The following is a 25971-nucleotide window of genomic DNA, read 5'->3' as shown; positions in this document are numbered from 1 at the left end:
ATGATCATTTATTAAGAAACGTGTCCAGTACAATGCCTAGCATAAATTAGATGTTCAGTTAGTTCAGTTAGTTCCTTTAAAAATAAACAGAAAAACTTTTTTCTTGAAATAGTTATGGACTTGCAGGAAGTTATAAAAATAGTACAGAGAATCCTGGGTGTCCTTCACCCAGCTTTCCCCAATGGTAGGATCTTAGGTAGTTATAATATAGTATCAAAACTAGGGAATTGAGACGCCTGGGTGGCTTCTGCTGGTTGAGTGGCCGACTCTTGATTTCAGCTTGGTCATGATATCAGGGTTGTGAAATCAAGCCCTACGTTGGGCTCCACACTCAGCTCAGAGGCTGCATGAGATTCTTTCTCTTCTTCTCCATCTCCCCCTCCCCTGCTTGCACACACCCGTGTCTCTCAATCAGTCAATCAATCATATCTTAAAATGGGTATAATACTTATTATTAACTATACCACACACTTTATTCAGATTCCCTTTATCTTTTCAGATAAAAATTATATTCTAAGTTTTTCTTTTCTAGCTCCGAAATGCTATGTACAGTGTCTTCATTGTCCTTGACTTTTCTGTGGCATCTGACTTTCTAGATACTTTCTCCTCCCTTGGTTTTTATAACACCATGCATCTCCCGCTACCTCCTCACATCTTCTCGGTCTTCACTGTTTTCCTATCTTCTATACAGTATGTATACTCAGTTCTTAGCTCCTGCTCTTCCCCGCTGGGGTTTTTCCTTAGGTGGAATCTTACTTCCATCTTTACTTGAGGATTCTGAAGTCCGTATTTCCACCTCAAAGTGCCACACCTCTCTGCAGTTCCCTGTGTCTGCTTATGTGCTGAATGTGTGCTCTAATTCGTCATATCCAGAACAAAACCTGTCATTTTTTTAAACCCTGAAACTAATGCCCTCCTACTGCTCTGCTGGACTTTCTCTTTCTCTTGGTGAATTATCATTAAAACTGCCCAGATAATGAGGAAACTTTTGGGTGATGGATAACGCTCCCTGTCTTGATTGTAGTGAGTGTTTTGCTAGCTCTATACATAAGTCAAAACTTATCAGATTGTACATGTTAAATACAAATCTATCAGTTATGCCTCAATAAATTTTTTTTTCAAAAGTTAAAGAACTGTCCAGACCCAGACAGCATAGTACTAAATCCTGGCTTTGCCACTCAGACAAGTCACATAACTTTCTGCGCCTTATTTTCTTCATCTGTGAAAGGAGGATATTAACCATAACTATATAGGATTTTGGGGAGGATGAAGTGAGTTAATTAATGTAAAGTGCATAGAACCTTACCTGCTGCAGGTGAAGCTCAGTGGCGTGTTACTCATTTCAGGCTCACAGCGTCTGGCACAGGGTAGGTGTGCGGTAAGCGTTTATGAATGAACGAACTGGCGAATGAATGCTGCCATGATCTTGAAGCGCTATTTTTCGTCTCCTGCTTTCATCCAAATATTTCTGCCTTTTTAAGATCCAGCTCTGGTTCTGCACTTTTTCTCCACTCCCTTGAGTCCACAAAGCCCTGCTGGCCTCCCTCCTTGCTCCCCTCCCTGATGTTTTGTTCTAGTGTTTTCGGCACTGACTCACAGCCAGGTTTGTTTTTTCAAGCAACCTCATGTGTATATATATATATTATCATTCCATCTACTTCTGTGTCTTCTGAGGGCATGTGTCCTTTCTGATTGTTTTTTTTTTTTTCTCTATTTCGCCTTTGCCTAGGCTGGGCATATAGTAGGTGCCCTGTAAATGTGGAATGAATGAATGAATGGTATATGATTTGCAAGGTATTATGAAGGCTTTGTGCAATGAGACAAATTCCCATCAGCTGATTATTAAAACAAACACAAAACTTACAAAATTCATCCTAAAGGGAAAATTGCTAAGTGTGCATAGGTGGCAAGTGGTCCCACTTCTGACTCTCAGATCTCACCTTCCCTTTTGGGTCTTGCGGGAGCTTAGACCTCCATTTATACCTTGGCCCAAGCTTAGACACCTTTCTCTGAGTCCCCTGAGTCCAGCTGAGAGAGGCTGCTGGCACCGTTCTGAAGGCTTGTCTGAACCACAGTGAGGGAACCAAAGGGAGCTCGGCAAAGGGGAGGAGAAAAGTTGAAGCAGATCAGCTCACTCAGGCCAAGACACAGCGTCTCTTGTCCCAGAGGTTGGGTACAGCTCCTCGAACTCCAGCCTGATCCTCTGTTTTCTAGCTTCAGCCTCTTGCTTATGTGGAGGGTCCAATTTAAAAACTAATTTGTTAGGACCTCCTCCTTGGACATCCTGACATTTTTGTGTCTACAACCAGAGAACCTGGTTTCTGTTTTTCCAACTTAAGGGACATACTCAGGATGATCACTATTTAGGTGATACTCTTGACATTACATTTCTTACAGCTGTACTTCTGGCTTGTCCTTTGCGAATCTAAAATCTAATAATATAATGATACCTTAGTGATATCATCAATAAGACATCCATACTGTGGCGGTACTCACACAAAATAACACAATATTCTATGTCATCCCTGCTGGGCCCTGATTTGGCTTACAAGTTGATCATTACTCGTGCCATTCCTGTGGATTAAGCATTGCCTTTTTCAACAGCATCTCTTGCTGGGAATATAACAGATCAGGCCCTGTATATACTAGAGTGTGTTCATTTAGTTCATTTACCAACATACATTCCTCCCCTTCACAAGAAATCTGGAACAGCTTATAAGCACTAGATGCCTTGGGACAGAAGACACACAGCTTCTGGCCAACATTCATAATAATAGGCTCCCATTACATTAATCTTTTCATTTACAAAGTATAGCATGCCTCATATGTTTCTTTAAAGAGTTCTATGAAATGAGTGTTGTGTTCCAATTTTGACCAATGAAGAATCTAAGGATCCTATAGAAAAGGCTTGGCTTGTCCAAGGTCATGGAGCTGAAAGTGCTAGAGTGCCTGACTCCAAACTTTGTTCTTTCCATTGTACCTCCTGGCCCCACCTACCAGTATCTTCTCTTTGATCTGCCTAGGCTTGTTCTGGCTTTAACCTCAGGTTTTTTCTGTGATTCCAGGCTAAACTATTTATTACTTTCTCTGCTGCTTCTATACCTTTTTAGTCTTGGGAGAGTTCCATAGATTCCAGCAGGAAGTTTATTCCCTCTCAGACCCTGAGATTCTTTTGTGACTTCCCATGCTGACCGTGGAACTCCGTCTGTCTCCCCTAGCTTGAGCTCCCACTGGTCTCTGCCTTTATTTTTCCCACTGTCAAGTTTATCTTTGGTCTGAACCCTAGACCCTGCTTTGTCCCTTGTCTTTTTTCTCTTGATCTGTCCCATGGTTCTTATGGTTCTTCCTGTGAGTCTTGCTCCTTTGATAAACTAAGGTCACTCCCCTCCTATGAGGTAGGCTCAGTTTCCCACACTCATTTATTTACTCATTTATTTTTTCATCAGCTGCTTTCAGATGCCTGTGTCAAGCACTGTATTTAGGTGTGGGCAGGGATGAGGGCTATGTTTCCAAGATGCTAAAGCATGGTTGAGGAGACTAAAGAATCAGGAGCCCTTTACAATTCACCATGGTAATGGTTATGAAGACATAAACAAAAGATGTCTGTGGGAACAAAGAAGAGGGATGTGTCGTCCAGATTTGGGGGTGTCAGAGAAATCTTCCTGGGAGAGATCATGTCTGAACTGAGCCCTAAGGGGTAAATTCAGGTTGGCTTAGAGTGAGCAGAGGTGATGGTGAGTGGTACAGAGGGCAGAGTGCCATGTAGAATGGGCCATATGAAGCTGAATGTTTAGGGGCCTGCCAGCACTTTAGCCTAACTGGAACAGAGATTGTAGGGATGGTGAGGGATGAGGCAGGAGAGGTACTCTAGAACTAGACTGTGCATGGGCTCTTATTTTGCTCTGAAGGTGATGAAGGATCATGGAAAGATTTTAAGTAGAGGGGTGACTTGTTTAGAATAGTATTTTAGAAAGATCACTATGGTGCCAGGGTTAAGGATGGACTGGAGAGAGACATAGATAAGAGGTGAGTCAGAAGACTAGAGCAGTGATTGAGGCCTGAATTGAGAACTTGAGCTAAGGTGTGGTAGTGATAAAGGAGAGAAGTAAATGGTTGCAGAATATAAGGAAGGTGGAATTTCTAGGGCTGGTCGCTGATCTGCTGTCTATACAGTTAAGAAGATACATGTTCTTTTGCTTTACCCTTATATTTGTCTGCCTTGACTTATCTTACATGCAGTCCTTTTCTGCTGTCAGAAGAGAAATCTGATATTTGATTCCGGTTGGCTGTGTTTATCCAGCCCTCTTCCCAGACCCCATTCTCCCTGGAAGGTCCTTTTCCTTTTTGGCTAGCCCTCCCCTTATCATTGTCTTATGAATGCCTGGCCATTCTTTCAGTGTGCCGTTTGGAAACCTGAGTGGCATCACAGGTCAACCAAGAGATGTCACTCAAGTTTCCTCCTACGGACCTCTCATTCCCCCTCTGCTTGGGTAGTGCCATTCTCCTTTCAGAGTGGTTCCTGGGGAGTAGTGAGATAAAAGGTGACATTATGTGCTGAGTTACCTCTAAAGGAGGAAGAGGCAAGTATCTCTCTTGCAGTTTTAGAACAGAACATCTTTACATACAGTAGGAAAGAACATGTAACTAACTCCCATCAAGAGAAGAGGAAGCCTGGTGTAGGTCTATTGAAATGCTCCAGGTTGGTGACACTTGGAACTGTCCTCTCTATGGTAGCGCTGACCAATTTATTCTTTTACGGGGTGGAATAGAGCACTAGCATTGGGAGGGACCTTAGAGTTCATCTGATTCATCTTCCTCATTTTGCAGATAAGGACTTTGAAGTCTCTAAGGATGGGATGGTTTGCCCAAGGTCACAATTAGCTAGTAGCAGAACTGGGACCAAATCCAGGCCCTCTAGTTCACTTCTTGTTTCTCTAGTCCCATGAAAGTACAGGGTTGGTTTTTTTTTTTTTTTTTTCTTCTTCTTCTTCTTATTTGGTCATAAGTTTGACAGTTTGACAGTCTGGAGAATAAAGAACAGGCTGTTTTAATGACAGTCTAGTTTGATAGTATCCCTTTTCCCAGGAGAATGGAAGTAGCTGGTCCAAGGTCACAGGGTGAATGAGAGGTAGAAGGGCCACCAGACTTGTAGTCTCCTGCTCTTGCCAGCATCGTCCAAGGTCTCAGCCAGGGCCCAGGACTTGGACAGCTGGGCTCCAGTGACACTGAGCAGCATCATTCTTCAAATGCATCACAACCACAATTTCTTAAGTTCTGAAAGACACAATTTCTTTCCTTTTTCTTTTTCCCCTGAGTGTTTTTTTTTTTTTCTTATTTGATAAAAGTGTATGGCTGTGGAAATTACGTCAGTTTAATTAGGCTGCTTGACACAGTACTTTTCCACTGAATTTACTAGGAACTGTGAATTTGTTGTAGCAAACTGCACTGCAGGCTGCAGTATCTGATTGGCATGCCAGGAGCATCACTAGCGAACAGCTAAATAGAGATTGGGGAGAAAACTGGGTCAGGAAACAGCCTCCTGTACCTGCAGCGGCTGCGGAAGGCGGCGCAGAGGCGACAGGTGGCCACAGCATGGCACTGTCTCCCAGAGCCTGAGCCACTGGGCGCCTCCCCCCCCACCCCCAGCCCTGCACTGCAGCCTCCCCTTACCCCACCCCCCAGCCTTTGTAGGTGATCATTTTTGTGGCCATATTGCCCTTCTCTTTCTCTCCAGACTGCAAAGCTTTTATACCTACAAAGTTCAGGAATGGCGTTTTCCTCAATTAAAAAGCCAAAGATTGGTTGAGGTGGAATCTAGCTACTGGTATTCCAAATCATGGAAGCCAGTCTCTTGGCTTTCCAGAGCTGGGTTTGTGAGGCAACGGGTAGAACTGGGTTGAGGGGGGGTTCTACACGGTGAAGAGGAAAGGGTTGTAGTATTTCCATTTGTTTCTCTCCAATTCCTACCCCCCCTGCTGCCCAATTGTGTGGCATTAATCTCTGAAAGTCTCAGTGCCAAGCATCAAGACAAATCAGGGACTCCTAGAGGGAGGAGTGGATGATTATGTCAGAAAGGTCAGGGGGAGCTTCTCGAAGGCAGTGGCCTTCGAGCTAGGCTTTGAGTGATTAATTGAGTCAAGATATGAATTAATGAGGGGAACTAATGAATGGCCTAACCACACTGGTCTCGGGACTGCCCTGTGGAGGCTGAGACCTCTCCAGGCATCTGGGGCTAGAATCTATCTCCCCACTTTGGAGCTGACTGGGCCCTAAGGAGCTTTTCATCTAAGCTCCTTGTTTTTTAGTTGGACAGATGAAGGCACAGAGAGGAAGAGACTGGAACAGAGGCCAGCCCAATGTTGTTCTACCCACACTATGCCCAGTTATGCACTTGTCCTCATTGCAGATGGGGTTCTCAGAACATCCACTTCCTCCTTCAAAATTCCACTCCTGTCATCTCCTTTCTGACTCCTCTCATGTCAACTCAGAGATACCCAATGGTCTCTACCTATCAGTTACCATTAAGGGGAGAACCTGGTTGCTGGCATCAAATTCCCAGGTCACTCAGATCTCTGCTAGACAGTCATATCCCTTCCTTCCTAAGCCAGGCCAGATCAGGCCAGAACTGGTTTCTCAGTAGGGCTGATGCCTCCCCATGAATGCTTAGTGGGAGTGGGTCTCGCCTCAGAGTGAGGGCTCAAATTCTCACAGACAGAAAAGCTGAGTGTAGCAGAAATCCAGGCCATTGTACTTTTATGTTATTTTGTGAGAAAATTGGGCTTATTTTGACTGAAAATTGTTTTCAATGAAGTATACTTAAATTTACTGAAATTTGCTTTAAAGACAACTTTTGTTAGACCATTTAAATTCTGTACAGCATCTCTTTCCTTTTTGAGGAGAAATCAGAGGGTGGGAATAAAACAGTCTCCCTAGTAATTTTCCCTGAATCTTTTGGATGGTCTCAATTCAGTATGAGGAATTCTGTCTTCAGACCAAGTACTGATGTTACAATTGAAATGCAGAAATGTATACCCATTTTCTGATAGACATACCAAAATTTGCTAATCAAGTGAACCATTTGCTCAGGATCTTTCAAAGCCAACTTTAGAGCCAACATACTTTGGAAGAGAGTTGACAATTCAAATGTCAAGTAGTCTGTAGCTTGGGCTAAGTGGAGTGAGCGGAGGAACATGCTCAGCAGACATCAGGCATTTGGGTTGTGAAATCAAGCTTTGATGGCCCTGGAAGTCAGGTGGCCAGATCAGATCCAGACCTCTTCAAAGCAGAGGTTCCCTTATTTTTTATTACTTATTTTATCTTATTTTAATTTGGGTCAGAGCATGTGGTTTTAGATGCCTTTAAATAATTTCCCTGGTCTTGGAAGGTATTCATTTGTAAATTAGTAGACCTTACATCTAGTTGGCATTTGCAGAAGGAAAGAAAGGGGAGAAGGGAAGGGAGGGAAGGAAAGATGAAATGCTTCTTGATGCTGAGGCAGGTTTCTACCCAGAGGCTGACACATTCATAGAAATTTCCATATATTCTCATTTTGGGGTCATACTAGGACTTGTCACCAGAGTGTGCATCACCTGAACAATTCATAGAAGTGGTTGGAATAGACAGAGAAAAGCTGGAGAGAGATTATAATTTGAAGTTTGTCAGGAGTCTCCTATCTTCCTTGCAGGGTTACATAAAGGGAGATGAAAGGCAGGGCTACAGTTACAGTGGATGCCCTGCCGTGATGGAGGCTCTCTGGATAGTCTTCCCTAAACTTGTCCACCCCTGCCCCCTCCTTGGTCAACGATACTTAAGAATGGTCCTCAATCTTCAATCATTCATGCAGGCTGTTGCCAAGGACAGCTTGGAGAACCTGGGCTCCTTTCCCTGAGGACCACCCCCTTCCCTGCTCCACTGGTTCAGGCCATGGTCCATGCTCCCATTTCCAGCATCGGAAATGTTTTTCTGTTCTTGGAGCCTTCTTCTAAGGAAGAAGGTATATGAGACACAAAACCAGTAAAGAGCCTAAAGCAGGGACTTTACATTTTCTCCTCTTCCCTCCACTCTACTGGTCTCAGCCCCTGAACACTCCCCTGAATGTGCTTTCCTGACCCTAGACACCCGTCCCCCTGTTTTGAGCATAGAGCAGATGCGGGCTGACTGCTCTGGTGCTTTGTGGTCATTCCTCCAAAGGCCGTAAGGCAGAAGGGATTGTAGTTGCACACTCCTGATGGCTGTTGTCTGGTCCTTTAAGATTGTCCACAAACTCTAAAGACACCCCTTTCCTTCTCTCTCTCCATGGCTGTCCTCTTGCTTACTTTGATGGCTTCCTGGTTCTGATGCTGGGTAGAAAGCTCAGGCAGCTTCAGTGTGCCTCTTGCTTCCTTTCATGTCCATCCATCCAGTTGTCAAATCCTAGGATTCTACTTCTGCAATTTCCCGCATATCCATCCCTATCTACTCACGTCTGTTGTCACCTGAACTGCAGATAAGCTTCTCTTCCCAAAGCTCTGCTCTGGAACTGTCTGCCCTGGTTGTAGCTTCCACAGTGTCAGCTTCCACTGCTAGCCGCCCAGGCCCCATCATCATTTACTTGTTTGCATCCCAGGCTCTTCTATTAAATGTTCATTAAACGTTCTACGATCCATCCAGAGCAACCTTGTCAGAACAGAGAGCGAAAAAGCAAATATCTATCTTCTCTCTTGTCATTTCTCTCAGATGAATGAATTAAATATTTTTATTGCCTCGAAGATTAATTATCTTCTGTCCCTGGGCCAGCTTTAATATTCTAGCTGTATCTTCTTATGACAGGGACCTGGCAGTTGGAATCTCTGCCCCTGCTCTAAATCTCTTTGGCCAGGTTTCTCCACATCTCCATACTATGTTGGCTTCTGCAGTGAGTCACTGTCCATGGGTTCTGAGAAATTGGAGTCTGACCTGTAGGATTTAGTCTAAGTACTGAATCAAAGATCTCAGAACTCTGAGACCTCCTGAAATCTTCTGGTTCTTTCTGACGTGTGAGATACTGTTATTGCACCTAAGAAATAAAACACCCAAGACCCAGAGAGTTTAAGTGACTAACCCAAGGTTACCCAGATCATAAATTTTGGACCTTAACACCACACTAGGTTTTAGGCTATAAATGCACTTTATCTTGTCCACATAAGCCTTTATTTGAAGAAGACACCAATTCTCCGAATTTCTCTTTGCACATAGAACAACTCAGACGTGTTTTTTCGGTACTATGCCTTGTCAGTGTAAGGAAAGGCAGCCCAGAAGAGGTGACCTCCTCCCAGGCAGGTGATGTCTGATGGGTAGGTGGACAGCCTGGTTTTTTTTGCTCCTCAGAGAGCTCCTGGAGTCAGCATGTGGGACACTTGGTCCTACACGACTCTTGTTCAGTGGACCTTGTAGGCCCTGTGTACAAAAGGAGGTTTTTGTTTGTTTCTAAAGTAGTTTCTCAGGCCCTCAGGACTACCAGGTACTAAGGTACCAGGTACTCATCTCTGCCTGCGTTCCACCTCAGACTCCATTAATTTGGGTCCTTCCCACATGTGCTGCTCCCTGCATGTCCTCCCTATCTCCGAGCAGTCCCTTGGTTCTCCAGTTCTTCTGTCTTCCTGATTCCTGACTTGGGGCTCTAGGAGACTCAGCTGGTCAGAATTCTCCACTCATGTAGCCTGTCAGCACTCATCAACCCTGTCATTTTTTAACTTGGGCCTGCCTTGCAAATCCACCCATTCCTGGCTGCTCCCTTGTGGCTGTCACCAGTCACAGCCAGGCATTGGTGTCCTCTTCCTCCAACCACTGTGGCAGCCTCTTAGTGATCTCCTGGTCTATAGTCCTTCATCCAGCCTGCAGACTCATAGAGTCGAAGCACTGACCCACTTTTGAGTCTTAGACTCCCTGAAACTACCAGGCCAAAACATTCCAGCTCCTTCATAATCTACTGTTCCATCCCCAGTATGAGTTGTTTATACCAGTCAGACTGGGTCACTCACCTCTCCTACATATGTGGTGATTCTTTGCTCATTCCTTCCTTCCTTCTCTCCCTCCTTCAGTGAAAAACTATAATAATCTTTCCTTGCAAACCATAAAGCATGCAAGCTTTTATTTGTTTAACAAGTACTCTGCTGTGTGAAAAGTAAGAAAGGGGTTTGGGATTTAGTGACTCCCTACAGTGTGCCGATAATTTGCGTATTTTATCTTAAACCTTTTGATTTTCCTGTGAGTTGAGTTGTGTTCATATTACAGATGTTGAAATGGAGGCCCTGAGCAAAAAGCATGTGCTCTTCTGCTGTACTGTGGACATGGTGCTATAGATAGAGTGGTAGACAGGAGCTAAAAGTCTCTAGGCTGGCAGGAGGGATAGAGCAAGCTCATAAACAGCTGTCATGAAAGAAAATGCTGTTGTCCTAAGAGCTATAGATATAGCGCTCTAGAAATTCTGAGGATGGTGAAATTTCTTCTAGCTAGGAGATAGGGAAGACTTCATGGAGAAGGTAGGTTTTCACTGAGTGTGAAGGATGGGCAGTAATTTGACCAAAGGACCTGGGAGGCAGGATATGAAAGGGGGGACTAGCATAGAGGCCCAGAGCGGGAAATGCCCTTGGTATCACAAGAGATCATCAGTGAATGGTACACTTTGGTCAGAATACACAGTTCTCTTTGGGGGAAACGTAGCAGGCTATAAGGCTGCAAAGGAGAGCTGTAGCCTGTTCACAGATGGACTTAAATGTCTGGTGAGGAGACTCATGGTATGCTCTCTAGGCACAGGGGAGCCATTGGTAGGTTTTGAGCAGGAGAGTTACTAGTTGAAGCTGAGATTTAGGAATATTACCTTGGGCACCCAATGAATTGGAGAGAAAGGAAACAACAGAAAAAGGAAATAATTAGAAGCTATTGCAATTGTCCAGTACAGATGTTCTGAGGGTCTGAAATAGCACATTGACAAGGGGGTGGATAAGAGAGGCAGCGTAAGAGCAGTACCAGGGAGACAGAATTCTAGAATTTGGTGGTTGGCAGGGCTGATAAGTGAGAGGAGGATTCCTGGGTGCTTCTGAGGTGACTGTGAAGATGGTGGCGAGAGCACCCAACAGAAAAAGGAGGGTCAGGAGGGTAAAGGGATTTGGGGGTGTGTGGGGTGGGGGATGGTATGTGGTTCGTTCTGTTTTGTTCAGGTGGAATTTTAGGTGCTAACGAATTGCTTATTTCACATTTGTGCTCAGTGCTCTTCACCACTCTTGGCCATCATTCCTGATCGCCTCTGTCCTTCCTCTTTATTAAGAGAACTCCCGGCCGCTTTTTATGGTCCGGTTGAATGAAACCTCAAAAGGATTATCTTTGAATTTCTGATGCATCGTCCAGGCCACTCAGTATTTCCCAAGTCCAGTCTCCTGAGCATACACACAGTTATGTGTATGCCTCATACACATAACTATACCTGGAATATGTGGGATGAGCACCTGATGGTTACAACTGACATAATCACAACAATAGTTCATGTTTGTTTGAATGTTTATAGTTGGTAAAGCACTGAGAATGGTCAGAAGCACATTGCATTTCCCTGCCAGCCCACCCCATGTAGGGCCACTGAAGTACTGACTTAGTAAGTGAAAAGATTATTGGGGAATAAATGGTAGATTTAACTTTACTAACAAATGCAGTTGAAGACATTAGTATGTACCGGATGGGAAAGCTAGGATGATTTGTAGCCACTATAATGAGGTAGACTCTGTTAGAAAGAATGGTCAAGTTTTAAAACATATTCTAAATGATACCAATGCTAAGATTGATATTTTCTGGTATTCAGAATAAAGACTCTTAGCATTATACTTGGCATATAGCACTCAACAAATGTTGAATTATATTATTACTGATGGAAAATTTGAAAATGTGAAAGGGAAAAAAAGCCATTGTTTAGGACCATTGTGATTAATATGGAAATTAATGCTTTTAAAATGCCATGTAGGAGTCTAAAATTATTGCTAGTTGATGAATATAAAAATATTTGTTTGCTCATAAGGTTATCAGAGCTGACACAGAGAGAATCGAGTTCAGAAAATTTCGGAAGAGTTGGTTTTCTCTTCTAATTTTTTTTTTCTTTGATGGAGGATAATAGAGGTCTGGGGGAAAAAAAGATTGCTTCCCTACTTCAACAATTTCCCACTTCCCCTCTTGTTTCTCTGGGCCATCGGATCTCCAAATGAATAAACAGGCAAGTGAACTAGCATGTAAGTGTCTACTTTGTCCAAGGCACTAAATATAGGTAATTGAATTCAATCCTCAGGATAGTCATGTGAGGTTATTGCTTTAATTCCAGCTATGCAGATGAGGAAATTGAGGCTCACACAGTCTTAGTAATTTGGCCAAGTTCACAGAATGAATAGGCGATGGGATCAGAGGTGAAGCTTGCTTTTATCCAGACTTCTGCAGCAGCCTCCTGACAGCCTGTGATTGAGAGCCTTGCTGCTGCTTGTGGCAGAGGGTGGCAGCTTATGTTTACAGCTTCACACTAGAGCTGCTGGAACAAGTAGCTCATTCAAAAATATTTGACCTCTGCTTTGCTTGAAGGCAGGGCCAGAATCCCGAGTTCCTCTGTCACCATTGCTCTCTGCTATTTATTGTAAATCTTTTTATAAGTGTTAAATTATTGGGAATACTCAATTCTCCCAGTATGGCCTCTCTGTAAATGGGACACACTGTTAAAAAGAACTGGACAAGAGAAATCTGTGGCATAGCTATTTATTTATTTATTTATTTATTTATTTATTTATTTATTTATTTATGAAAGCATAAGCAAGGGGGGAGAGGCAAAAAGAGTGAGGGGAAACAGACTCCCCACTGAGCAGGAAGCCCGATGCAGGGCTCAACCCCATGACCCCAAGATCATGACCTGAGCTGAAGGCAGGCACTTCATCAACTGAGCCACTCAGGTGCCTCTATGTCATCATGGCTTTTTGAAAACTTGATTATTCAACCCTTTGGAATGAGAGTTGTAAGGTTTCAAATTGTGCTTTAGATAGAACATTTACCCACATTAGGGTTAGGGGCTCATGGGGCCTTCTGTCTTATTAGAGTGTCAGAGAAAGAAGTGAATGGGCCTCCTTGATTCCAGTTCTGGACTGAGGATGCGGAGGGAGGCAGAGAAGTCAGATGGTAAGGAGGTGGGACCAGTCAGCCCCCACCCCCGCTCCAATCCTGGCCTTTTTATACTATAAATTACATTTGTCTATCTGCTTTCTATCACTATAAATCAGATTCATTTTTCCTAGAGTTTCATATTAATGGAATCATATAGTATGTACTTTTTTGTGTCTGGTTTCTTTCATTCAGCCCACTGTGTTTGAGATTCATCCATGTTATGTGAACCAGTGGATGGCTCCTTCTTATTGAGTAATATTCCATCATATGATACACCACAGTTTGTTTAATTCATTTACCTATTATCTTAGTTTTCTCTTGCTGCATAACAGATTGTCACAAACATAGTTCTATAGGTCAGAAGTCTGGGTAGGTTCAGCCAGGTTTTCTGCTCAGGATTTCACAAAGCCAAAATCAACACATCAGCTGAGCTGGATTCTTATCTGAAGATGCTGAGAAGAGTCTGCTTCTAAACTCCTTCAGCTCATTGGCTGTAGGACTGAGGGCCCTGTCCTTGCTGGTTGTTGGCCTGAGGTTGTTCTCAGCAACTAGGTGCGGCTCTCCAGTCCTTGCATACAGCACCTCTATCTTCAAGGCCAGCTACTGTGCCTCCAATTCTTGTGCTTCAAATCTTGCTGGATTCTTTTGCCATCAGCTGGAGAAAACTCCGTTTCTAAAGGGTCTGTATGATTACATTTGGCCCACCTGGAAACAACCCTTCCATTTTTGGTAGACTTTCATTTTTAGAATGCCCTCTCTGATATTAAGGAGTATTTTGACATTTTAAGCACTTCTGTCCATTGATCCTCACTCTGTCATCTCATCCTGCAATCTGATTCCCCTTCTCCGTGTGTTGTGGCCCTTGTAACATCCAAGTTTTCTCTTCTCCAGCTTGAAAACACTCATTTCCCCCTTTACTTTTTACACGACATGTTGCAGCAGAACAGAAAGTGTACTCTCTTAGAATCACATGCATAATTGGATTGAAATTCAGCTATGCCACCTACTAACTGTGATGTTGGACCAGTTAACGTCTCTGAACCTTGATTTCCTTATCTGTGCATACTTTATAGGATTAATTCACAGATTACATGAGTTAATGCATGCAAAGCTTTTAAGCACCTTCCCTGTCACATAGACACTCAATATACGTTAGCCAATATTATTACTTCCATATTGTTACCCTTTTCGCATTTTGTTCTTTTTCTGCTGGATGTGATCTATTTTGTCAGTGACCCTAATAAAATGTACTGCCTGAATCGTGTAAGTGCCTTAAAGAGGTTTACCGTCATTTATTCAATAATTCTACTTTAGAAAATTCATGCCAAGGAAATAATCAGAATGTAGGCAAAGATTTTTGTTCCAGAATGTTCATCAAAACACAGTTTATAATGGCAAAATATTGAAAGCAATTTGAGTATCCAACAGTAGGGAAATAATGAAATTAGGGTTAAGGGTACATTTCTATGATTCAATAAAGCTGTAAAATCACAATTTCAATGAAAGTAATGACATAGGAAACAACATGATGTTAAGTGCAAAAGTCATGATATAAAACTGAATATATAGCATGACCCCAACTATGTTTCTGAAATTACATAAATTTTGTTAATGCACAAATAATGATAGGGAAAAGATTGGAAGGAAATATACCACGTGTTAATAGTAGGTGGTGGGATTATAGGTGTTTTAAAGTTTTCCTCATTTTTTTTTGCCATACTTGTATATTACTTCTATAATCTGAAAAAAATGAGTGAGCTTTATTTAAAAATTATTTTGTGTTTGTAGCCCAGCACAGAACCTAATAATCTACAACTTTGTCTTGAACCAGAAGAGTGGCAGAGTCACATTGTAGATCAAGGAGGTACCTCTGAGGGTCACTCAGCTGGGAACTGGAGCGAAGACAGTGGGATGCTAGCAAGCTGCCACCTGGGGACAGGCCAGCAGCACTCATCAGCCTGCTGACTTGTGGGGCTGCACTTGGGAAGGAAGGCTGGCAGGCTGGGTCACGTGGCCCCCGTTGCAGCAGATACAGTCCTCATTGGTAGTGCCTTGCTCATCGTTCAAGTGCACACACTTGTTGTGATAAGCTTTGGTCTCTGTCACCATCTAATCTGTATTCTTGACTTTTTAATCCCAGAAAGAATAACACTTTAGAATGTGGGCCTCTAGATTTTGTTTTGTTTTAGTCTAATCAAAAAAGCAAAAGTGATCCATTATGTGAGGAGCTCCACCTGGCCCCTTGGTCTAGGACCACGTTCAGGTACTCCTGCCCCATGCCTGGCGATGGCCCAGCAAGCTCTGCTGTGTAGCTGCAGCAAAGGGAAAGATTTCTTGGGCCTTGTGTATAAATGGCTCTGGGTCAGCCTGGCAGCTTGTTTCTTACTGTTACTATTATGGGGGATAGAATCAAGGTAGGAGGGTCTGTGCCATCTCCCTCCACACACTAGGGGGTTCACTTTCTTATTGTTTCCACCCTGGGGGGCCACCCAGGGCTTTTCCTCAAAGCCTTGTGGGGTTTACCTGTCTTGTCCTGGGAGGCCATTCTGTTTATCCATTGACTCAAATTCTGAATATCTGAAGGATAATCTAGTTTCTGAATTCAACTGTTATTTACAGAGCCCCAAGCATTTAGGAAACCCCAGTAAAGAGCTGAGGAAATTCAAGGATGAATCCAGTATCCTTCCTCTCACATTTCCTGGGTACCTACTCTGTGTAGACTCTGAGCCAAAGAGCTGTGGGGGTTAGGCATGCAGATGAGTGACTTCAAATATGTGTTTGGGACCTACTATGTGCAGGGCGCTGTGTGAGCCATTGAGGAAAGAGATTACTAATACCCAGTCCTCATGTTTAAGAACGTTATAATCTATGTAATCTGGGGAGAGACAAACATGTGAACCACTTAATAATAGGAGGAGTAAGTGCTATTCCTATAGCAGAACCCAGAGGAGGGAGCAATTAGTTCTGATGTGCCCTGGCCACTTACAGCTATGTTTTTAGTCAAGGCATTTAACCAATCTGTGCCTCACTTGATCTATCGAATGAAGGCATAATGAGTTAATTCACCTACTTTCCTAGAATGGGATTTAGTAGTCAGTAAGTGCCTTTTGTTCTCCTTTTCTCCCCTCTCCCTCCTTCCCAAGGAGGAGTGGTGAAGGTTCCCTTCCCCAAGGGGGCAGCATGAGCCACACATGATGAGGAGTGGATGTAGGATGCTGTGCTTGGGGTCCAAAGAAGTGCCGACATATAAGTATTTGTGGATGATTCTACTGGGGAAAGAGGCTGGGGGACCACACTAGCGCCAGACCATGGAGGATCTTCAGTACCAGACAGGAATTTGGGCTTGGGCAATGGGGAGCACAATGGTCCGCATGTACTTGAGGAAGAACAGGGAGAGATTGGAGAGGAGAGGAGCACCCGGGAAGCTGCTTCACATTCCAAGTCAGAGCCACGGCCAGAGCTAGGACCCAGACCATTTCTCTGACTCCCTCAGTGTGACAGAGGCTGAGGATGAGATTTAGTTCTCTTTAGTTCTCTTCCATGTGGGTTTCTTGCTAAAGGAACATTGGCTCGAGTGACAGTTTATCCCATGTGTGTATTTGTGTCCTCTCTTTCTTTTCTGAAGATTTAACAGTGATAGAAGGCATTATCTAATGCACAGAGCATCTTCATGTTTCTCCAGTTGTCTCAATGATATCTTTGACGGCAATTTTTCACTTTGATCCAGGACCCAGGATCATATACTGCGTTTTGTTGTCATGTCTTTTTGCTTCCTTTAATCTGGAATAGCTTGTCTTTATCTTCTATGACATTGATATTTTTTAAGAGTACAGGACAGTTGTTTTGCATAATAGTGCTCAATTTGGTTTCATCTGATTTTCCTTCATGATTGGATTTCACATAGGCACTTCGGGCAGGGATGCTAAATAAGTGATATTGTGTCTTTAATGCATTGCACAGAAGAGGCACCTGAATGTCAGTTTATCCCATTATTAGGGATACTGACTTAGATCCCTTGCCTGGGCAAGGTGGTGTTGGCCTCCTTTCTCTGCTACAGAGTTACCATTTCTCCTTTGTAGCTAAGAAATGATCTGTGAAGAGATACCCTGAAATTATGTAAATATTCCATTCCACTTTAGACTTCTGCCCAGTAATTTCAACATGCATTCATGATTCTTGCCTGAATTTATTATTATTGCAAAATCATTTTCTTTCCCAAGTATTCCTTTACGTTTATTACTGTTGACATCATACGCTAAGGAAGAGCTGTCCCTTTTCCCCTATTTGTTTATTATTCAGGAAGTACTTATGAATTTTTATTTTATTCAATGAGTTATAATCTAATACTGTCATTATTCATTCTGATGTTCAAATTCTTCCTGATTTAGTCAGTGGAAAACCCTTCTGGAAAACCTGGTATCCTTTTGACATTTCCCTGTCATGTTTTGATCACTTCCTTACTTCCTGGCACAAATAGATGTTCCAGGCTCAAATTGTTCTTTCCCTGTCCCAATCCTGAAATCAGCCATTTCTCCAAGGAGCTCTGATTCCTCTTAGTCAGATAGTATTTAAAAGCCAAGATTGGTGTACCAAGTGAACTCATTGCTGTTAGGGTGTCATTGCTTCTAGGAAATTTCATATTGATTGAACTTCGTGTGTGTGTGTATAAAACTGTAAGTTCACACTGATACCTCTCATTCAAATCCCATGTCCACAGTGTTCCTCTTTGCCATCCCTTATTCCATATTTGTGCTTTCTTTGTCTACAGTGAAAACTCTGGCTTCCAGAGACATTAATATATTTCCTTAGTTGCACAGTCCTACAATAATACAAAATACTTTCAGAATTGATACATACGTACTACTATGGAAAAAAAAAGAATCCACTAATTAAAGTTTTTTTTTTTTTACAGCTCTTTTTGTTTCTAGATGGAAATTATTTAGTCAAAGAACTTTGTTTAAAAGTTTTAAAGGGAGGGGCACCTGAGTGGCTCAGTCAGTTAAGTGTCTGCCTTCAGCTCAGTCGTGGTCCCAGGGTTCTGGGATCAAGCCCCACATCAGGCTCCCTGCTCAGTGGGGAGTTTGCTTCTCCCTCTTTCCCTTGACCCCTGCTCATGATCTCTCTCTCTCTCCCAAATAAATAAAATCTTCAAAAAAAAGTTACTAGGGGTACATCTGGGTGGCTCAGTCTGTTAAGCATCCAACTCTTGATTTTGGCTGAGGTCATGATCTCAGGGTCCTGGGATGGAGGCACCTCCCCTTTCCGTGGGGCTCCATGCTCAATGGAGAGTCTGCTTGGGATCCCTCTGCCCCTCACCTGCTCACTCATGCTCACACACTCTTTCTCTCTCTAAAATAAAACAAATCATTTAAAAAAGTTACTAGGATTAGTTACTTTTTTCCCCTTTATAACAGTGACTTATTTGACTTATTTGAAATAAGTTTTGCCTATTTTTGAGCTTCGTGTAAATAGAGTCACACACTGTTTACCCTTCTGTATCTGATTTCTTTTGTTCACCAAAGTTCTTGAAGATTTATCCATGTTGTGAATAGCAGTTATTATAAAATATTCTTTTTTATTATAAAATATTCTGAATATACCACACTTTATCCATTTTGCTGCTGATGAATATTTGGTTAATTTTATGTTTGTATTTATTATGAATAAAACTGCTATGAACATTCTTACACATGTCTTTGGATGGGATAAAATAATCATTCATTTTGGGTACCTGGTTCTCCTGGCATCTATATATCTATCTATGTTTACCTTTGGTAGATAATGCCAAATAGTTTTTCAAAGCAGTTGTTGAATTTATATTCCTGCCAGCAGTGTAAGAGTTTTCCAGTTATTCCACATCCTTGCCAGCATTTGGTAATGGCAGTCTTTCTAATTCCAGCCCATCTTGGCTATTAGGGCAAAAGTTCAATTGTTTTTGAGAAAGATGCTATAGGGTGTTTAACTGTCCTGATTCTGTTAATTACCTGTATTTGAAGTTGGTTGTTCAGCGCACATGGTTCTATGCTGTTCTCAAGAGTGTAAATAACTTAATGGTGTGCCTTTCCTGAAATCTAGATGCATTGTTGCATTAGGTGCTTTTGGTAAAGATCAGAGGTAGTCTTGAGTTACTCTGGTATTGTAAGAATGGGTATAAGTTGGCAAAATAGGTAAAGCGAATGCTGGAAGGTCATTTAGAACACAAGCTACCTCGGCAGCCCAGACCCTCTTATGCCCTCAGCAGTAGGATCAAGAAATCTCATATTCTAGTGACTTAGCTACTCTTCTCTACTTTGACTATTCCTGTTGTCCTGGCTCCTCTGCCTGTTGCTGCTCCTTTCATTAACCTTTCTTGTGTCTGTTTCTTCCAGCTACCAACTAAAGGACTCACTCCCTACAATCACTTACAGGCAGAATTTTCACATCAGGCCACTTCACAGGGTATAGCTAATCTATGCGTTAACCTCCTTAGAGACAGGTATCTGTCCATAGTCCATCCACGCCAGTTAGGTATGGGCACAAGAAACAGGAGTACTGGTATCAACATGGCAACTTAGGAGAAAGGAATTCCCTTGAAGTGAGGAAAGCAAGCATTCTGAGTGTCTGCTAGTTTAACTGTGTATATTATATTCTAATTCAGCAGACATTTCTTTAGCTCTCTCCTTTTTTTTGCCAATAGGGTAACTCTGTTGGAAAGGGAAATGAACCTATGCCAGTTCCTTTTATATGTTCCTAAATTGTATATTTTTATATATCGTGGACACATATCTGTAGAACAGTGTTCAAGCTCAAAGTAAATTTTATTCTGTAGATTGGGGGGAATGGGGGCATGAACAGGTTTTAGTATGTATGAGATCTATTTGGTTATTATTCTGTTTTAAAGATGAGGGAACTGAAATCCAGAGAGGCAAAGAGATTTGCCCAAGGCTACGTGACAAGGAAGTGGCAGGGCTAAGACTCAACATCCAGGTCTTCTGGGTCTGTAACTCCTACCCCACACTGACTGGGGAGACATGCCCTACCCCAGTACCCAAATTATTAATAGTACAAAGGAGAGCTGACAAGAGTAAACTCCAGCCAAGGCAAGTGGTAGGATTTGAGAGATCTGGGAGGCTTCCTCAAGGCAGTGGGTTTGGAACGGAGTCTTGTAGGCTTCGGGTTCATAGTATATGAAGAGAGAATGGTGCAAAAGTGGGGAAACAGATTTCCCAGGGACAGAGAAGCTACATAGGTTTCTATGTAGCAAAGGAGAGAGAGAGAGAGAGATACACCAGGTGTGGTAGGAAGTTAGGAGGCTTTGAGACTATGACAGCTTCCAAATAAAAAATCAGATTATGACATGACAGAAGAAAGCTTGAAGTCATTTAGGTGGCTTTTTAAAAAGTCCAGCATGGGGGCATCTAGGTCCCATCTCAGCCATTTTAGTGTCTGACTCTTGGTTTCAGTTCAAGTCATGATCTCAGGGTCCTGGGACTGAACTTCCCCACTGGCGCTCAGTGGAGAGTCTGCTGGAGAATTCCCTTCCTCTTCCTCTGCCCCTGCTCCCGTACATGAGCATTCTCTCTCTCTCTCTCTCTCGCTCGCTCAAATAAATAAATCTTTTTTTTTTTTAAGAGTCTAGCCTGGAATGAAAAGGACTGAAGATGGAGCAGCTAGAGATTAAGACAGATTTGAGAATCTTTGGGAAGGCAGAACTAACAGGGTGGAGACAGACTAGGAGGAGGTAGAGAGCTGCCACTAGAGAATTTGAGCTTCAGTGATGGGGGTGGTCTGGTGCCAGGATCAGAAGAGGAGGGACAGTATGTATAGTGGGGAAGCCCACAGGCTTTGGATCAAGGCTGACTTGGGTGCATAGCCCCTTGTGACTTGGGACCAGTGATTTAGCTCCTCTGAGTTTGCTGACCTGTTGAGTAAGGGACACAGATTCCCACTTCCCAGAGTAGCTGTGAGGATGTGAGGCTGTGCAGGGAGAGTGAAATTCTATGATGCCACATGCCTGGCATCCAGGCATTTACCAAATCTTAGCTCCCTTCCTCCACAACCCAATCTCTCAGAGGAAGTAGTAGAATGTACTTTAAGACTCATCTTCTTATATGAAATATACTTCAGGAAAAAAAAAGTAATTGTCTTTACAGGGAAAATGGGTTCTTTGGGAACCCAATCAATGGGACTTTGAATTGGAGGACAGATGGAGCCTCTTATTTTTTAGCCTCCTTTGACATCTAGGCTTCAGTTAAAAATTGAAGCCCTCACAAAGGAGTTAGAAGTATCTTTGCAAGGCTAAGTACTTCCAAAAGCAAGCACCTGTGCTGCCTCTCTGCTGCCTCGATGACCTCCATTTGGGGCTATTTCTGAGCCTAGGGGTAAAACTCCATTGGCTGACAGGACCGCAGCTTTCTGTAAAACATGCCCAGCGTCCCAGCCTGCTTTTATAACAGGTTTGGAAATTCTAGTTGTCTCCTCAGACTTGTACACACAGCAGCTGGGTTTGGGCAGGGTTCTAGCAAAGGCTGCACTGAGGCACCCATTCCCTTCCCTGGTAACCCCCGCCGTCGGGAGGCTGCCTCTCTGGAGCTGCTCCCAACACGCTTCTCCTGCAGGCGGTGGTGCCTGCCAAAGACTCTCCGAGGCGTGGAGCCCAGGCTTCGAATCCCTCCTCCGAGTCCCCGGGAATGGCCCGCCTCCGCCAGGCTCCTGGTTGCCATAGCATCCGCGGGCACACGGGCCCATTGGCACAGGGCGGGAACCAATCAGAAGGCCCGCTGTGCTCCTGGGTGGTCCCAGGGCTGCCAGGGGGGCTGCTCCCTGGAAGATGACGGTGGCTCCAGGCCAGTGACACAGGACTGGCCCAGGCCCCGCATCCTCTCCTTGGGATGTCAGTGCTACTTCCCCTGAGTCCTGGTGACACCTTCCCTGCTCACCCCGCCCCCCAAGAGTTGAGCAATCTAGTGGAGTTACCCGCTAGGGAGGGCAGGGGAGAAGCTTTGTTGCCACTTTACAGCCTTTCCCCCTGGAAAAAGCTCTAGAGCAGCTTCTTGATTGGTCCAGAAGTGGGCGCTCCTAGCCCCAGGAAGATGTTTGGGCCTTTGTGAGTCTAAAGCCGCCCCAGCCTTAGGATCCCTTGCTAATAGGCACATGGTTTCCAGATCTAAGGAACTGGAACTAGGTGGGCGGTTTATTTCTATCCTGTTTGCCAACAGGAAGGTTAAAACGATTGGGAGGACGGGAAAGTTGAATCTGAAAGATCATAGAATCCTGCACCTCCACTCGCTGTAAGAGACTGAGCAAGTTACTGTACTCTCTGAACCCCAGTCGCCCGATTTGTATAAACAGTTATAACAAAAGAACCTCTCTGCTAAGGTTGGGGTAAGTTTAAATGAAATAATACAGGCAAAGCAGTTAGTCCGGTGGCTGGCCATAAGCACTCAGTAAGGGGTAGTCACCTGTTTTTAGAAGCGGTACAACAGTACTGCCCAGAGCTAGAGAACTTACATAATAACATTTGACAGATGTTTTCACCTTCATCTAATTTTTGTTTATTCATCTAATTTAGTTATTCATTCATTTAACCCATTAGTGCATTCAGCATATAGTCTCTAGGCATCTACTCTCTGTACTATTCCAATTTCCGTCTACGTGCTACCGAAGTGAGCACATACTGCCTGGGCATCTAATGCCAGTCAGTTCATCCCTGTCCAGCCGTACCTAGTGGGATCCAGCCCCCAGGCCGGTTGCCACTTTCTTCACAAGAACTGATGGAGTCTAGCCTGGCAGAAGGCTCTCCAGGAGATCTTGGCCCCATGGCAGTTGGGGGTTTGGAAATTGTTTTCTGCAGCTCTGCCTCCTGTGGCTGAGGGGCCTGAACAGAGCAGTCAGTACAGGTTTCCACAGCTGCTTTTGTTCCCCTCACTTGTGGGGAGGAGTGCCCCCTTCTCCTGAAGGCCCCAATTGGAAAGCTGGAACCTACTTTCTCCGTAGTGGGACTCCCGTCTCCTGGGACTGACCTCCTTTGTTGGCCCACTGGACTTTGCCATCTGGAGTTCCTGAAGCAATCCGACTGTAACTTTTCAGGCTCCTATCACCTCCACACTGTGTTCTTGTAGCGCTGTTCCCTTCCTGGCCTCCCTGTGCATCTCAGCACCCGGCTCCAGTTTGGCTGGAGTGATCACACCACTACTCATGCTTGTTTGGGATCATCTAACTTCTCTGGGCCCCTCATCTTTGTACCCCTCACCCCTCCAACTTCATGCCCCCATATACTTGGGCTGTGTGACAGAGACAGGGGGAGGGGAGGCACTCTCCTGGCACGTCTGAGTGACAGAGGTGCTTCACACATGCACACTTCATAAATAGACTTCTCATGTGTGATGAGGCCGTGCTGTTGGGAGCAGGTCAGGTGGAGCAGCTGGCTCCACTGCGAGCATCACCAGGAGGTGATGTTTGGGCAATCTTAAAGGATTTAGCTAGGTAGACAATGGGAGAAAGGGAATTCCAGTCAAGGAAAATAGCATTCACAAAAGCCTGAAATTGCCTCATGTTCTTAGATAAAATATAATGTGTGAATGGGGAAAAAAAAAAAAAAGGGACTATGTTATTTGGGGTTGAGTGTTCATGAGTAGCAGAGGGAAGAAGTGAGGCCAAAAAGCTGAACAGGGACCTTCTCATGCGCACCTTGAAAGCCACCACTGGGAGCCTGGGAACGGCTTTACACAGGGGCCTCACATTCAGATTTATATGCTAGGCAGGTGAGACAAATGGCTGTGAGGGGATGGATGGTCTCATTTGTTCGCTAGCAAATTCTGTGAGGCAGACGGGTCGACACTATTATCTACTTGTTACACTTGAGAACACTGAGGCCCGAGCAGTTAAATATCTTGCCAAAGGTCTCAGAGCCAAGAGCCAGAGAGCCGAGCACCTCGGATGCACCTGGCTTCCTGGCTCTGAATCTCTTCCTCCTGGGCATGCTGCCATTGTGAACAGAGTCTTCTAGAAAGCTGCCTGCAGCTTCATAGCGGGTAGATGCTGACAGGAGCAATATGAAGCCCATGGTCATTGATACGATCTTGCTGAAGGAGTGTAGCACTGGGATTTTGCGGCCTGTGGTCTTCAGTCTCCTGACCCATACGCCAGGGCACAGGCAGCAAGGCGCAGCGGGGAGCTGTGAGCCTCAGGCCCTGCAGTGCTCGGCAAACTCCATTCATCAGTGCCTCGCTCATTAATTCAGAGCAGCATCTGCCGCCTGGTGCTGGCATTTGTCAGTGGCTTGTTTCTGCAAGCCCCCGGTCTTCCAGGTTGGTCAGCTCTGTAGTCCGCAGCCCCAGGCTGAACCCTGGCAGTCAGAGGCTGGCCCCTTCTCTGTCTGCGGTTTGTAAAATGAAATAACTTTATTTTTTAAAAAAGTAACATCTAGCAACACAGAACACAAGCTTAGAGATCAGACAGGTGTAGCTCTTGAGTTCTGCTGCTGCCACATAGCTAGCTATGGGCCTCAGTTTTCTTATCTCTAAGGTGGGCGCAAACCTCCCTGGAAGGATTATTGGGATGATTAAGATGAGATGATGTTTACCGAGTGCCTTCACATGCTGCTTGGCTTTTCTACATCCTCAATATTTAATGACTTTAATTCCTGCTGTTATTGCTGCACGACTACTGCCGCCATCACAGTTAAAGACTCTTTGAAAAACAGAGAACAGAAGAAAAAATATATTATAATCCTACCATCATGATGCAACTACCATCATAATTTATATTTCCTTCAACTCTTTTTTCCTCCCACAACTCCAGAACATATCAGATTTTATAGCATATTTATTTTATAGCCATATTTATTCATTATTTTTCTTCTGTAGTGGGTACATTTATTTTTCCTATGTTGAGTAATTTGTTTCTGACTATAAGATTACTGTATAAAATTTAGAGAACATAGAAAAAGCAAAAGGACAAACCATACTTTTAATGCATACCTCATTCCTAGCCCTGAGGCTATCACTATAGACTTTTTTTTTTTTTTTTTTAGATTTTATTTATTTATTTGAGAGACAGAGAGTGAGCGAGAGAAAGCATGAGCAGGATGAGGGGCAGAGGGAGAAGCAGACTCCCCACTGAGCAGGGAGCCCAATGCCAGGCTCGATTCCAGGACCCCAGGATCACGACCTGGTGCAAAGGCAGATGCTTAACCGACTGAGCCACTCACGTGCCCCTACTATAAACTTTTGATGTATCTTCTCCAGTCTTTTGTTGTATTTTATTACAGAGTCAAGATCACATTACATATGCAGTTTGTAAATGATTTTTCAGTTCATAGGATATCATGAGCATTTTTCTTTGTTGTAAGCATTATTTTTCAAGGCTACGTAAGAGTCCATCAGATGGCTCCACCATAATTTACATAAGCATTCCTCTGTTGCTAGACATCTAAGTTCTTTCCAATTCCTCAGTCTAAGCAGCTTTTTATGAGGGAACCTAGGGACCCAGCCTCAGTGTAACCAGGAAGCATAAAGTGAACTTGTGCTGTGTGTATGGTCCTGGGTGAAAGAAGGTGGAACCCGTCAGGCAAATTAGACGCTGAGCCTGCCTCAAGAGAGTTCAGAGGGAAATATTTATTGGTGTGAAATATGCAGGTGTTTCTTTGCCCCACACTGTCAGGGAGTTCACCTAAGTGCAGGTATCTCTATTCCTGTGGAAGCTGGGATCTGGAACACGCAGCTTTTACAAAGACAAAAGTCTCAGAAGCTTTACTGACCCTTCTCACCTACCAGTGTGCTATTAGGCCTCCAATACTCAAATGTCTTTTGAGCCTGTTACCTTGACTGCCAGGGGCCTGTACTAATGACC

General features: G+C 43.8%; 1 protein-coding gene across 7 annotated transcripts in view; it reads left to right on the top strand.

Annotated features, from left to right (window-relative positions):
• The window catches only part of SERGEF (secretion regulating guanine nucleotide exchange factor), a 219416-nt gene that overhangs the window by 110432 nt on the left and 83013 nt on the right, over positions 1 to 25971 (top strand). The window lies entirely within an intron of this gene.

Source organism: Canis lupus, chromosome 21 (genome assembly GCF_011100685.1).
Source record: "Canis lupus familiaris isolate Mischka breed German Shepherd chromosome 21, alternate assembly UU_Cfam_GSD_1.0, whole genome shotgun sequence".
Lineage (NCBI taxonomy): Eukaryota > Metazoa > Chordata > Mammalia > Carnivora > Canidae > Canis > Canis lupus.
Note: the sequence above shows the minus strand (reverse complement) of the source record. Positions and strands in the feature narration are given on the sequence as shown.